Source organism: Hylobates moloch, unplaced genomic scaffold (assembly GCF_009828535.3).
Source record: "Hylobates moloch isolate HMO894 unplaced genomic scaffold, HMol_V3 SCAFFOLD_6, whole genome shotgun sequence".
Taxonomy (NCBI): Eukaryota; Metazoa; Chordata; class Mammalia; order Primates; family Hylobatidae; genus Hylobates; species Hylobates moloch.
Window position 1 is genome coordinate 50,140,945 of NW_026652281.1, and position 16,651 is coordinate 50,157,595.

The following is a 16,651-nucleotide window of genomic DNA, read 5'->3' on the forward strand; positions in this document are numbered from 1 at the left end:
TTTCATATATTTTTAGAAGTCATTGAAATGAAATGTTAATTCAGGCTCTAAATATGTAATTTTCTTGTTCATATTTGATAGTAATTAAAAAGAAGATAGCTGCTGATAGTTGGATTCTTTGGGTAATGAATCTGCCACTTAATTGAGTAATGAGATCTTGGACCTTTTGGTGAAGCTTCATTTTTAATACAGACAGAAGGAGCCTAAAATCAAATCTGTGAAATAATTGGATAACTCAGGTTATAATTAAAATCAGGGTATGACAAAAATCATGGGCTTGTTTCCTTGCAAATTTGAAATTAAGTAATTAAAGATAAGTGCTGACATTTCTGTTTAACCTCAAGTCTGCCTTATGTGTATTAAGTAAAAAAGAACATCATTATATATAAAGAATGTACACAGGCCAGGAATGGTGGCTTACACCTTTAATCCTAGCACTTTAGAAGGCTAAGGCAGGCAGAATGCTTGAGCCCAGGTGTTTGAGACCAGCCTGGGCAACATGGTGAAACCCCATCTCTATAAAAAATAGAAAAATTAGCCAGGCATAGTGGCACACCTGTGGTCCCAGCTACTTGGGAGGCTGAAGTCTAAAGATAGTGTGAGCCCAGGAGGTGGATGCTGCAGTGAGCTTTAATCAGGCCATGCACTCCAGCCTGGGTGACAGAGCAAAACCCTGTCAAAAAAATGAAAAACAAAAATCATACAAGGAGTTAGTCACTGAAAAATGTCAGAAGTGTTTTGGCAAAGAAGCCAGGATTTTCTTCCCCAGTGATTATGTAAAAATCCAATCAAGCAAGCAGATAGATTGTATTCCTCAATAAAATGCTTGTCAAGAAATGAGTAAAATTCTGTAATTGACATCTTGGAAAAACAACAAATGAGTAGAAAAAGAAGCCAAGATATAGTGCCACTGAGTTACAGGTGGTAATAGACAACAAAGAATATATCAGATTTAACAAAAGTAGCATCTAAATACAAATTTAGAAGATTTATATCAATTGTTCTCATCGATGACTGATTCTGCTCCCCCAAGAGACATTTGACAATGTCTAGAGAGGTTTTTGTTTGTTTGTTTTTGTTTTAATTTTCACAAATACGGTGCTATTGGCATGTAGTGGGTGGAGCTAGGGATGCTGCTAAATATCCTACAATACATGTTAAAAGTGCCAAGGTTCAGAAGCACTCATCTAAATAAAGATTTTACTATGAAACCACTTGGAGGAGAATTAATTTCCTAAATTAATTGCAAGCAAGAGATTAGTGGTGGATGGTGCCATAAACCAGGGCTAAATAATGTAGGAGAGTTGGAGGCACTTTGAGTCACCATCACTAAAAGAGAAAATAAAGGAAAAGTCATGGATGTCCACCACAGAGTGCTATACAGCAGTTAGAAACAAAAGGTTAGATAGACTCATAGCACTATACAGAAACAGAGCACGGATTTAAACATAAAGAACAGTGGGAAATATCTATCAAAATACTTTTTACAAATATACCAAGTACAATAAGCAACAAAATACAAATAAAATAACAATGCACATTTTGCAAGAACACAAATAAGCAAAATGATGTGTTAAATTTCTTAGCATCATTGCATGTCTAGAAGGAGAAAATAGAGAACTATGGCAGGAAGATAGTTGATCAATTAATCAGTCAATCAAGAGAGAAGCTAATAAAAATAATGTGCTATGCACTGAGATTTATGATTACTTCAATCCTCTTCATCTTATGCCCAAATACATATTATATATGTATTATATATATATGTTCTTAGCATATATAATATGCTACATGTATGTATGCTAGTATGTGTAATATGCTATACACATAATATAATATATATGCTAAGAATATTGACACTAGGTGTGAATACTCGAAATCAGTACAGACGGTAATCAAATACAATTTTAATTATTCACATCTGGATTCATAGATTTTTCTCATTAAGGATAGGTATGAGGAATACATTTTTGAGAGAATAAATAACTGCTTCTTAGATTAAGTAATTTTCGAATTCACATTGAAAGGAAATACACTAAGTTCTGCATAAAAGACAGGAAGTGAATCAGGAATTATACAAATCATTATATATTAGTGATTAGTATATGATTAAGTTTCACTTTCTACTGAGGGTAGAAAAGCCAAGAAACATAGAACACATGCTAACTCACTTTTGGAAAAGAGACCTACATCAAAATGTGAATATTAGAATAAAATGCAAGGGAGTTGGAAAAAAAAAAAAAGCAAATAATCTACCAGAAACCTGGAAACTGTTTAAAACACCTTATTAGAAGCCCAGGGAAAATATGTGCCAAGGATCAAGAAACCCAGGTGCTCAAACAAAAACCCTGTATGCCTAACTGGCAAAGCAAAAAAGGTCATTGTGGGTGAGGAAAAGGAGATGGCATTTTTTAAAGGTACAACTGGTAAAGGGGACAAAACAAGAAAATCTATTAAGTAAGGTAAATCAGGTGCAAAAAACCCCATAAGACTAGCTAAAAAAAAAAAAAAAAAAAAAAAAAGACTTTAAGGAATACTGTGCTTTATATTCCAAAGAAAATAATAAAAGCTTTTTAAAAAAATAAATCAACAGCCAGACATGGTGGCTCATGCCTGTAATCCTAGAACTTTGGGAGGCCAAGGCAGACAGATCACCTGAGGTCAGGAGTTCAAGACCAACCCGACCAACATGGAGAAACCCTGTCTCTACTAAAAATACAAAACTAGCTGGGTGTGGTGGTGCATACCTGTAATCTTAGCTACTCAGGAGGCTGAGGCAGGAGACTCGCTTGAACCCAGGAGGCAGAGGTTGCAGTGAGTCGAGATTGCGCCATTGCACTCCAGCCTGGGTAAGAAGAGTGAAACGCCATCTTTAAATCAATCAATCAATCAATCAATCAATCAATCAATAGTAGGATGCCAGCTTGAGAATCACCAGGACTATACAATGATGATAGTTGAAAAGCTGACCTTTGAAATAGAATTCAACAAAGAGAATCAATGGATTCTTTATTTTGATTTTTATTATGAAAAAGTTACCTAATATCTAGCTATACATAATTGTAAAAAATAAAAAAACCAGACAATTAATAAAAATACTTTGTAAATCCAAATATTCTCTTCATCAATGGCTTAGAATTAGAAAAGTAATATTTTAAAATTATGGATTTGGGGGCCTATGATTGTATTTTTCATAAGTTTCCATGTGATTTTGATGATTGGTTTGTTTAGGAATCACTGTTCCAAATCTAATTGCAATCTAGAACTTAAATATAAACAATATCATGGCTAAAGTAAGTAATTATTCAGCTCATTTGTCAAGAAACAACATCCAAATCCATACTCTGCTGAACAACTGGAACAAGCTCATAGCTAATGTAATTTGCACCCAGAAAAGACCCCGAAAAGTACAAACTGTTAAAATACACTACCATATCTGACTGTCTGGAATTACAATAAAAGGCAAGATTATTTTACACTTAAATATGCATAGAAATTTAGTGGAAAGGCAATATGGTATTCTTTCAAGGGAAATTGTTTCTATTAATTTTAGAATTATTTGATAGATCATTTATATGAGAAACAATTTATTCAGAATTTAAATTATACAAAATTATGTAACTAAGGGTATTAAAAGCAGTTGATCAGTATGAAGTGGGAAGAACAAATTCTTTAAAGAGGGGATGACTCGTAGACAGAAAAAAAAGGCTAGGGAGCGATAGGCTCCTTTCAAAAATGAGAAACAGATACCATGATGTAACAGTGGCCACAGGTGCCCAGATAGTTGGACAAACATTATTCTGGGTGTTTCTGTGAGAGTATTTTTAAATGAGATTAACAATGAAGTCATTAGACAAAAGCAGATTGCCCTCCATAGTGTGGATGGGCCTCATCCAATCAGTTGAAGGCCTACATAGAAGAAAAGGCTGACAATTTCTTGAGGGAGAGAATTCTCCTGCCTGATGGTCCTCAAACTGGAACATCAGCTCTTCCTGGTTCTACAGCAGCTTTCCAATTTCAGTCACCAACTGGGACATTGGCTCTGCAGATTTTGGGTTTGCCAACATCTATAATCATGTGAGCCAATTCCTTACCATAAATCACTCTTTCTTTCTATATATTCAGTTGGTTTTGTTTCTCTGGAGAACCCTGACTAATACATAAGATTTAACCTTCTTGGTGATCTGCCAAGACCTACCTGAACATCTTCACTATGAAAGAAAGTCAGCAAGGAAACTTCATGACTTTCAAATAGCACTAAATACTTAAAGAAAATGAAATGTCTGGTGGAGGAGTATAGGCTACAACTGAGTCTTACGTATAAATTGGCATATGAGTAGAAGATAAATATCCGAATGAACTAGTATAATAATGCATTTGAAAAATAAAAATTACACACACACACACACACAATACTCACATCCATACTTTCTGTACTGCGAGGAAAATGCATTCCTCTTGTAGAATCATTCCTAAGAATATTTTCTGAAAAACATGAGGTCAACAGAACAATAAGGCTTATTATTGAGAATGTAGTTAAAAGGAAAATTAGCTAGTTAGTTTATTCTTATCCTTGAATAAAATATAATTTATTGAAATTAGTGTACTGAATGCAGTTCTGTATGCCATACCTTAAGAAAGAAATAACAATATAGAAACTGATCCAGAAAAGAACAACTGTACAAAGATCAATGGGCTTTTTAAGACATGTGATTTAAAGAGACAAAAACTTAGAGGTAAGAGTGAACATAGGGTTGGAGGAATCAAAGTTTATAAAATTATAAAAGATGTGAATATGATTAATATTTATTCAGCTCTAGAATATTAGAACTAGAAGGCATCTCATTAAATATAGAAGAATCATTAAATAAAATAATCAGGATCAAGAAATAAAAATAGGTTATAAAACTTAGAGACAGCAAATGTAAATAGCATGGTGCCAATTATTTGGCCACAATGTTCATAATTACGGATTTTCTCAAATGAGAAAAATGATATTTGTGGATTATAAAGTGAATAAATGCCATTTATATCACATAGATTATAGACTTGGAAAACACTTTTTATAAATATTGCATTAAAAAAATGGCAATCTGGGTATGGTAGCATGTGCCTGTGGTCCCGGCTACTCTGGAGGTTGAGGTGGGAATGATTCCTTGAACCCAGGAGGTCAAGGCTGTGGAGAGCTATGATCATACCACTGCACTCCAGCCTGGGTGACAGAGTGAGAATCCACCTCAAAAAAAAAAAAAAAAAGAAAAGAAAAAAGAAAGAAAGGAAGAAGGAAGGAAGGAAAAAATTGTCCATCCTTGGAAATGAGAAGAAAACAACTTATCCACATGTCACTTTTTTTTCTTTAAAGGTTTTCTATATCCTGAAGGAACTTAACTTTAAAAAGCTGCCGTGATAGATACACTGTTAAAAACCATATTCAGACCAAAGATGTGAGCTCCTATGTCTGACACCTTATGCATAAATCAATATCTACAGTCCTGTTAGTAAGATACATGCCTGGGATAACAGATATACGAAATGAAAGGCCTTAGATCAGAGCTTGCTTAGCAGGCCATTTAGGTTTATATCTTACTTTCTTCAAGGCATTTATTTACTTTTGGAGATACTGGGCCACAGAGGTTTCATTGGAATGTGTAAGCCATTATTACTCAATGTAACTCACATTTGCCTTTCTAAGCATGATGCAATTGCTTCTTCCTTTCCTTCATTTCTAGCTGAAATTATGCAGCTTTAGCAATTGATCTTTAAAAGAATGAATAAATTATTCCATCATAACCTTGGAGAACACGTAAATGCTCAAGGAGCATTTCATACCTTAGAATAACTTATATTGCAGAGGTAAATTATTAGGTAAACATTTATTCCACTTATTACACACTCAAGTCTGTTCAAAAAGATTGTGCTGCATGTCTGAAGTGACTTTGACATTGAACTTAAAGCAATGACTCTGGTTATTGGCTGATCAGTCTCATTTTGTATCACATTCACAATTACTTGTTCAAGCTTCAACTGCAGCTGCAACATCAAGCTATTCACAATTTTAATAGTACTACTTGTGACTCCAATCTACTTCACACAGTACTTTGAGATCTGTTTACAGTGCAACTTGCACTTTAAAATTAGAATAATTGATAAAGTTCTCATGCCTCCATTTTCTTATCCCTAAGTAATATTGCCCCCAAAATATATACAACCCAAAAAGCTATAAATACTGGATTAGAGTATAAATTATAAAATTAAAAAGTTAAAAGAATAGAAATGCACAGAATTTGATTTTCTTAACTGGTAGTTCATGACGGCCTTGGGGATGGGTTGGTGGAAAAGTGATTTCATCTATCTGAATACATTTAAGATTCAAATGTTTTGTCTAGTAATTAAAAGAGGAAAGAACACCTCACATCTGCAAAAATTAGTTTAAACTACGTAATTCTCTGTCTCTTATGTATTTTAAACTGATAGTCCTACTGTATTAGTTCATTCTCAGACTGCTATAAAGAATTATCTGAGACTGTTTAGTTTATGAAGAAGAGAAGTTTAATTGACTCGCAATTCCACAGGCTTGACAAGAAGCATGACTGCGAGACCTCAGGAAACTTAGAATCATGGTGGAAGGCAAAGGGGAAACAAGCACCTTCTTCACATGGTAGCGAGAGAGAGAGAGAGAGAGAGAGAGAGAGAGAGAGAGAGAGAGAAAGTGCCACATATTTTTAAACCATCAGATTTTGTGAGAACTCACATCACAAGAACAGCATGGGGGAAATCCACCCCCATGATCTAATCACCTCCCACCAGTTTCCTCCCCAACACTGGGAGTTACGATTCAACATGAGATTTGCATAGGGACACAGAGCCAAGCCATATTACCTACATTAAATGCTCCAGATAAATTTCATTTGAATTTGATACAGAAGGATAATTTATTCTGATGATGTTAAAGACTCTCAGAAAAAAAAGGTTTTAACGCAACCACTCATTTTTAACTTAAGATTTCCTTCTTGGCTGAGATGAAGGATACCAAGAAAATGCCATTTTCTTCCCCCTACTCTATCCAGGAGCTTTTTCTTTGGATTTTCACAAAAGAAAGACTTTTTAAAAATTATTTTAAAAATGAATCAGTGATGCCTTAATTTTATGTGTCATCATCTACATTTCATTTTCAACTTTTGCTGTTTTATCTTCTTCCTTGTTAGGCTCTTTGAATCTGGCTTGGTTGTTCCTGTTCCTGATATTTATGAATAAATAAAAACTGTGGAACTCAGCAAGTGAGAAAATCCTAGAATAATAGATGCATAATGAAGAATCTCACAGAAGTCTCCTTCTAGTGGGCCACCTAACCCTTGCCTCACCCTCACCTAAGTATATAAGATGAAGCTTTAGAGGAAACCTCTGGTGTACAGAGATTTCATCTAGGAATGTTGCTACAGTGCAAACTCTCATTATCTAGATAAACTCATACATATTTTTCTCAAAATAATGATACTCTCAGTTGCTTTCCTTCACAGCCCAGCTGAAACCATTTAGCCTTAGGACTTTGTCCTCAGTGGGACATATTGATTATACTATCATATCTCAAGAGACACACATCCACACACATAAATCATTCCACATCTTAAAATAATTTTCACTGTAGAGAAACATCAATGAATGTGCATTTGCTCCTATTATCTGGTGTTTCACACTCAATTCTGTTCAGAAAATATTGATCAGCATGCTTGGATTTGGTGAAGAATATGAATAAATTTAATCAACAGATCAGCTGAAAATGCCATGAAAAAATCCACACAAAATAGAAATCTACAGGTTAAGTAAACACACTCAAAATACATTCATAAAATAAGAACATGGTGGGGGAACAGGGTAAAAGAAACAGATGAACTAAACTGACTTTTCTTGCAAATAGGTATATAACAGAGTGGACTCAAGGTTATCCTGCATAAAATGAATGTGACAAAAGAGTCCTGCTAATGACTTTCCAATTGCTACACAATAGTTGTTTTCAAATAAAACCAACAAGCTAATTACAGGCATATTACCTGAGGCCACATATTAGGTTGGTGCAAAAGGGATTGCGGTGTTCGCCATTAAAAGTAATTAAAAGTAATGGCAAACACTGCAATTACCTGATAAATCTTGTTTTTCTTAGTGACATTTTTGTACACTCTTGCAACAACTTCTTTGAATGTGAATAGGTTGTATATATGCAAAAATATGTGAATATATAAATATAGAATATGTTTTGATCGTTGAAAAGCCTGGCTCAAAATACCTATGCCATATTTATTTATCCATGCTTTTATCTCTAAACCCCTTTATTAACATATCTGACCTCTACCTCTACTATTTTCACAATATTTTTCACTTGTATATATTACTATTGATATGACACATGATACAACATGATTTTATCTGGATTCTTATATTTATAGCTATTTTTAGCCTCTGTGGACAGCTCTATAGAGAAAATGAACTATTTGTCAACGTCAACCATATTTTAGTGAAGATTTTGAAGGTATTCCAATGTGACTGACTACTACATTTCCTCACATGTGTGCTGCTGTATCTGAGATCACCATGTTTTCAATTACCTCATATGAACCTGTAAGTAACATAAATCTACTTTTAAAAACATTAGAGATGTTGGAACAGTAAGGAAAATATTTTTAATTAAAATATCTGCTACTGGCAAACTTGTCATCTTCCAAATGTAAATATAGAACTTCCATAACCATAAAGTTTGTTGTAAAACTTTGTGATGATCCTTTCATCCAAGGGAGTAGCAAGGTCATGTTAAAATTACCTGGAGAGAGAAATAGAGGTGTGTTCACATTTTTTTTCTTTAAAAAAAATTTTTTTTTTTTATTATACTTTAAGTTCTGGGGTACATGTGCCGAATGTGCAGTAAGGTGTGTTCACATTTTAAAACTATTAATAAGAACTCAAGAGGCCCTCCTGCCCCAAATAGACTCTCCTCAAAAACTGTATCTGTTATAATTCCACTTACCTGGGAACAGAACCTAAACTATTTTTTCCCCAAGTAAATGCTGCTGTTTCTTACATCTGCATCTTCCCACACACAGCTCTCTGGAATACCCTTTATTTTCTCTCTCTCTGGTAAAGGCCTACTTTCATTTGAGGTTCATATTCTCTGAGACATACTCCTTGAGAACATTCTAGGCTTATGAAAGTCCCCTCTCCCTTCTCTGTGCTCCCATGACATTTTGCCCCTATGATATTTATCACCCATCACAAAATTGTTAGTATTATTACTAATTATTATTATTTGAGACAGGGTCTTGCTCTCTTGCCCAGCCTGGAGCGCAGTAGCATGATCATGGCTCACTGCAGACTTGACCTCCTGGGCTCAAGTGTTCTCCCACCTCAGCATCCTAAATGGCTGGGACTACAGGCATAGGCCACTGCAGCTGGCTAATTTCTGTATTTTTTGTAGAGACAGGGTCTCATTCTGTTGCCTAGGCTGCTCTCAAAGTCCTAGGCTCAAGCAATCCACCCACCTTGTCCTCCCAAAGTGCTGGGATTATAGGTGTGAGACACCATACCTGACCTGTTTTTAAGTGTTAGATTTTCTACTACACTAGGTATCTCTGAAGAGAAGAATTAAGCAAGAATAAAATCTTATTCTAAAATCGCTTATAACAGAGGAAGCAAGTTAATGTCAACATAGTCTAAATTCTGATTTATAGGTTTTTTTTTCACTTTTACAGTGTTTTACAAATATTGAAATTTTTATATGAAGATCCACATTTCTGGCTCCTCTTTAAAAATCTAAAATCTTACAACACCAGGCCTTCATTCCCACATGATAACATTAGGCTACAGTTGAATAATGGATGTCCGTTTTGGACATGGTCCCTGTCTCCAGTTTGTCTCAGTTTTCGTCATTCAAGTTTGTTCTATATCTTGCTTTACTTTCCTTGGTAATACTATATGCCTGCTATAGTATTTAATTGTGTTAGAGATTCCAGGCCTATTCAAAGTAAACTTTAAGGCTATTAGAAAATACATGAAATAATAGAACACACTGATAATAGCAGAAACTGGATTTCATAGCACATAGAGCATTGTGGAAGGCCAGGCCTGTTCCAGGTGCAAAAGGTGAAAATCTGGGTTGTAATGGGCACAAGCAGAAAGTGGTTGCTAGACCCTCAAAGGAAGGTGAGGATCACAGAATGCAGAATAGGAAATGTATAAAATTAATTTCACTTTCTTTACAGCTTTGCTTAGGGGCAGGATTAGTGATAAGATTTGAAACTGAATCAGCAAAGCTCACATTAAAACATTCAATATTGTAAAAGGAAAGATTTGCAGAACAGTACCATATGATCTTCCTAGAAGGTCTTTTGTGAAAGATACTCCACTTCTCACAGTATTTTGGCTTTTCTTCATCTCAGCTCATATATTTCTGTATCTGATAATTTTTGAGTTATGAATTTGAACGATCTTTGTTGCTGAATTTTATTAGTCTCTGTATGTCCAAAATCTCCAGACGTGATGGTCTTATGGATAGTGGGTGCATGTGTGTGTATATGTATATGAGTGTGTGTGTTGTAGGAAAATTGGAATTAAGAGAGAATGGGAAAAGAAGAGTGATAGGAAGGTATAGAAATGGTTAGGTGATATATGGTTAATAGATTTAACCAGTTGTTAAATCTAAAAAAAATATATATATAAAATATGTATTAAATATTGACTATTATGATCACTTTCTCTTATTGTTACCTTCATCCTGTAAATCAGGCAAACAGAACTGATTGTCTTGAAATCTTGAACTTTGAATGTTCATGTTCCTCCATGTAATGCTTTAAAAGAAGATTGGTAATAAGGAAAAGGTCTCTGCAATGATAACATAACAGTCACATATTGTAAGTAAGTAATAAAGATGACTATGATTATAGTAATAGAAAATGGTGGGAAGAGAAAATTGCAATACCCAAGAAAGAAGTAGGTGCCTGTCTGTGCCTCCTCAAAAATTTTACACAATTTTAACAGATAACCAGTTATTACATATTTATCTTTTTTACCACTGTGCTAGGCATTTTGGGAGACATGGAGACAGAATCTCCTTTCTCAAATGGCTTATGTGTAGAAGTGAAATTATTGGTGTTAAGGATATATATCTGTTTAGTTTACAATTGTTAACTAACTCTACATCTACAGCATTACAGTATCATTTTCAAGGTAGAGTGCCCTGCGTTTTGCTGCATGCATCAATCACTGTTGCCATCATATGTCATTTGGAGATATCTTATCTATTAGGACATTAGTATAGATTGGAGAGTAGAATGATAGTTACCAGGAGTTGGGTGGTTGGCTGGGGGGCAGGGGAGAGATGCTGGTCAAAGGATACAAAATTTCAGCTAGGAAAAAGGATTCAATTCAAGAGATCTATCTCACAACATGGTGACCATAGCTAACAATAAATTATATTCTTGAAAAATGCTGAGAGTGGATATAAAATCTTTGCATCACAAAAATCATAATTATGAGAGGTAATGCATGTTAGTTAGCTATACTTAGTCTTTCCACAGTGTATACAGACTTCAAAACAACTTGTTGTTTCATTTGTCAATTTAAAGTTTCATTTGTCAATTTAAAAATTCTAAAAAAAATAATAAGAAGAAATTTTGGGCCAGGCACAGTGGCTCATGTCTGTGGGAGGCTGAGGCAGGCAGACTGCTTGAGCCCAGCAGTTCAAGACTAGCCTGGGCAACATAGTGAAACCTTGTCTCTACAAAAAAAAATTACAAAACTTAGCACACGCCTATAGTCCCAGCTACTCCAGAAGCTAAGCAGGAGACTCGCTTGATCCTGGGAAGTTATGGGTACAGTGAGCCATGATCCTGCCACATGATAGAGGGATACCCTGTCTTTAATAAATAAATAAATAAATAAATATAAAAAATAAAGATATTTTCCTTTTATTCATAATCTACTGAGAAGTTGTTTTAAAATCACAAATACATGTTGAATTTTTACCAAAAAAAGGAAATTTCTAAATTATGACAAAAAATTCATAGAGATGATAAATTAAGCACACATCAGGAATTATATTGCTACATGGTCCCTAGTTTAGGGGCTAATTGTTTAATCAGGGTGCTATGGTTTGGCTGTGTCCCCACCCAAATCTCATCTTGAACTGTAATCTCCAGATGTCCAGGGAGGGACCTGGTGGGAGGTGATTGGATTGTGGGGGCCATTTCCCCCTTGATGGTTTAAAAGTGGCAGTTTCCCTTGTGCTCTCTTTCTCCTGCCATCTTTTGAAGATGTGCCTTGCTTCCCCTTCACCTTCATTGTAAGTTTCCTGAGGCCTCCCAGCCATGTGGAACTGTGAGTCAATTAAATCTCTTTCCTTTATACATTACCCAGTCATAGGTAGTATCTTTTTTTTTTTTTTTTTTTTTTTTGAGACAGAATCTCGCTCTGTCACCCAGGCTGTAGTGCAGTGGCATGATGTTGGCTCACTGCAACCTCTGCCTCCTGGGTTCAAGCAATTCTCCTGTCTCAGCCTCCCCAGTACCTGGGACTACAAGTGCATGCCACCATGCCCGGCTAACTTCTGTATTTTTAGGAGAGATGGGGTTTCACCATGTTGGTCAGGCTGCTCTCAAACTCCTGACCTTAGGTGATCCATCTGCCTCTGCCTCCCAAAGTGCTGGGATTATAGACGTGAGCCACTGCACCCAGTCGGTAGTATCTTTATAGCAGTGTGAAAATGGACTAACACACATTGGAGACAGTAAGATGGATAAGGGAGTATTTCAAAAGTCTAGACAAAAGATTTTGATGGTTAGAATTTAGTCAATGGATTGGACACAAAGAAGGACAAGGGCTAGAAGTGAAATTTCTTTAAGAGACAGGACAAAGTACTTGATGAATTAAATGTCAGACTCATGAGAAAAGTAGAAGTCAGAATTGATTTGAAATGGCTAACATGTTAGGCTGGACGAACTATAATGTCCTTATTACTGAGAGAGAATATAGGAAAATAAACATGCTTGATAGGTACAAATTTGGTTTTGAGTATGCTTGGTTAAGATGCCTGAAAATAACGTGGTGCCTGACTAACAGGTGAAGATACTCAATAGGAAGCTGGAAATGTGAGTCTTAAATGAGCTGGGGGCTGAAGATAGCATGTTGATACTCATTAGCATAATTATCCATGTGGAAATCCCAGACTTCATTACTTATAAGCAGAAAATAGCTTTATCCTTTCTTTTCACTGGCCCTTAAAACTCTCACAAAGAGCTATTTTCTAACCACTTGGATAATATCTTCAACAGATCCTTCTCTACATAATTCCTTATTATAAAAATGACCGTGGTCATTTTTTTTTTTATTTTCAATAATAGTTTCAGTCCACTGAATACAATGACGAGTCTAAATAATTCTCAAAACCTGGCTTTCATGTAACCTCAGAGTTCCTCTTTTCTCCCTCTTGGGATGGATTGTAAAAATCTACCCATCTTGCAGTTCTCTTCCTCTTTCCTGCTCTGTCCCAGGATTGAAGGGAGAGAAAGAAGGAAGAGAAGTGAGAGCTGATTCCAAAAAAGTGGAAGTATTCTACACAGGGACGTATGTTTCAGGGTGAGGACTGAAATGAAACCATTGGATCTGAGAGTTATCTGGGTACTGGTGATACTGGTGAGTAAAAATTAGAGTTAATTCAATTTCATTAAATAAGATATTTGGAAGGGAAGAAAAAAGAGAGATGACAAGTTATGACCAAATAAAAGCATTCTTTCATTTGACATGGGGAAGTACTGAGTACATTTGGAGATCAGTTCACATAGTCAGACCAATTGTGTTTCTTCCTAGTCCCAGGGAGGAGCTCACATCTGGTGCCTCATATCATATAACTATGCTTGATCTATGCTTCCTTTCCCAAGCTTTTATTTCAGTAGCTTTCCTCATACCTATAACCACAGATAGGTCTGAGCAGAACTTGCTAGTGAGTGGGATTTTGGTGCAGTGGTAAGGACCTTTCTGCTGACATGATTACCTAAGTATCACCTCAACCATTGCAGCCCTCACCTTCCCAGGCACCTGTTGAGATACTCTCATACTTTATCATGGGACTTCACCTACTTGGTAACTTTTTGTCTGAGTCGTTCTGTATATTGTCATATATTTTGACACTGAGCTTGGACTAAGAGTAGAGACGGTCAGTTCTGTCAATGCCAGCCCACTTCTAGCCTAGTCTTTTCCTGCACTGCTAAAGATTGAAGCCAGATCTAAAGAGAGTGGGCTGCCATGCTCAGCAGATATCCCCAGACAACATCAAAATAAATATTGAAGACTTCGTGTCTGTATATCTGCTATCCTTCAGCAGCTAAACCAAGCTCAACGTACTTTTGAAAATGTCTCTGACTTCCATCTTTTTAATTGTTTGTACCCTAATATATTGAGAAAAAAGATATTTTAAAAATTCTCATATAACATAGCTCAAATAAGGGTGTTACCTAATTAAAGTAAATTGTCTTATACTTTTCAAGCATAACTCCCTTTGGGTAGAACTAAAACATTTTGTTATAATTAATTACTGTATACAAAAAAAGACATAAATATAAAAATTCAATGCCACATTTTTGTGCTTTAATTGGTTATTTTAAAAAGGCTAATTGCTTGGGAAGTAGATTTTGGAAATAGTAAAATATAAACATTTTTTCTCATTTGATAAATATTGATGGAAAAAATGAATGATAATTGTGTTGCTTACTAAATATCAGGCACCTTATGAAATTCAGCATCATTTCTTATTCTGTCATCTGTGAATTCTGGGCAGGGCTATTGCTCCTGGTAGGTCTCCATCAGCTTTATGACTTTCCCACAGATATGTAATATTGCAAATAAAATACTTTTGTTATTAACTGTTGGCATAATTAAGGATAATGGTGGGCTGTGAAGTAGCCTGAGCTTTGTATTACTAGATATTTGTTATAATATACTGCTGTTTCATTTTGTTTTTCTGTCTTGTCACATTCTACGATCCTAGAAAACTGATTTGTCTGTGAATATATAATTTGAAATCTATAGGCTTACCTATGCATGTTCTAAAATACATCCAAAAACTGCTCATCTAGAAAGTAGATTTGTACAGATATTTTTATTCCTAAATATTGCTGGTTCTCACTTTTGGTGGTCTTAGCGTCTCTTCTTTAAAATGCTTCAGCTACTCTTCACTTTCGTTGTTTATAGTAGATTACTTAGGATTATATGAAATTAGTGAATTATATGAAATTATATTCTAACGTTTATGAATAGTTTGGCTGAATTTTTTAATCTCGCTGTGAAGTTAAATAATGCACATCAAGTAAGGTCGAATAAATCAACAAAGATTTTTGCAAATAAGTATTGTTTTGGCTTGTTTTCTTTGAATTAAAAAAAAAATGCTATAGTTCTATGACATGCCAAGTCATAGGTGCTGTCTAGCCTGTGTGAGCTAGTTTTCCCTGGGTGAAGTATCTGTGCTGGCTTCAAACGGCTATGCCAAGGTGGGTTTAGGGTGGCCTAGAACTTAACATGGCCGCCTGGCTGCCTTTGCCATGAGGCACCTTCAATTATTAAGAAATGTTGGCTCAATGAATATTTTGATCGTTGTGCCTAGTACACCCTTATCTTCTCTCCCCTTTCTTGTACTTCTGTCCTTATTATCACTTCCCAGGCTCTCTGAACCCCTTTCCTGATCTCTTCATTGACTGCCTGTCCCTTGTTTCCTTCAGATATTCTTATAAAAAAAGTTGTTGCTTAATAAAATTAAAGAATGGTAAAATAGATTATTAATTTTTTTTTTAGGGTCTTGAGTGTGGCTATACATTTTTATATGTTAGCAAAGTTTATTTCTGTATTTCATTCAGGTTTCTGTTCAGAAAAAAACCTTCCTTGGTGATCCTATTGTGGTGGACATAAAACTGTGCCACCTAGATCCCATTCCAGGGAAGAACATGCTGCTGAGTTGTAGGAAGTACAATCAGTGGAAAACCTTGGTCTGTCAGCAACTTCAAGGTTTGCCTTCTTTGCAGAAATGGTCCATTCAAAGTTATGCCCTTCCTATAGCAGTCTACATTCAACCACTGAGTGAGGCAGAGATAAAAAAGGACTGATAATTTTCACCCTACAGGGGCATTAATGAGCAATACCTGCTCCAGAGCTCCACAGTGGCTTCTCAGGTGTGTCTTGCCTGCATCACAGCTTGACTTCTTCCACTATTCATTTTTTCTTCTTTTCCTTTTACTTCACAGGCATTAAAAACGAATAAAAATCTTGAACTCCAAACTCTGTCTCAGTACCTGCTTAGTATTTCACAGAACCTAGAGTGGGATACCTACCTGAAACTATTTCCTGTTACTTCACCTCCTCTTTGTCTAGTGTATATATATATATATATATATATATATGTTTTCATAGCAACTAAGGCAAGGCTGTGTATTTACTTTTTTGTTTGTTTGTTTTTTTGTTTTTGATGGAGTCTCGCTCTGTTGCTCACTGCAGCCTCTGCCTCCCAGGTTCAAGCAATTCTCCTGCCTCAACCTCCCAAGTAGCTAGGACTACAGATGCGTGCCATCATGCCCAGCTAATTTTTGTATTTTTAGTAAAGACGGGGTTTCACAATGTTGGGCAG

General features: G+C 35.5%; 1 long non-coding RNA gene across 1 annotated transcript in view; it reads left to right on the forward strand.

Moving 5' to 3' along the window:
- LOC116470373 (uncharacterized) overlaps nt 1-16,303 on the forward strand; it is a 70,781-nt gene extending 54,478 nt beyond the window's left edge. Inside the window, exons 4-5 of the long non-coding RNA XR_004248596.1 lie at nt 8,442-8,613; nt 15,888-16,303. This is a non-coding gene — a long non-coding RNA (uncharacterized LOC116470373). The remainder of the gene's footprint in view (nt 1-8,441; nt 8,614-15,887) is intronic.
- Nucleotides 16,304-16,651: the final 348 nt, after the last annotated feature.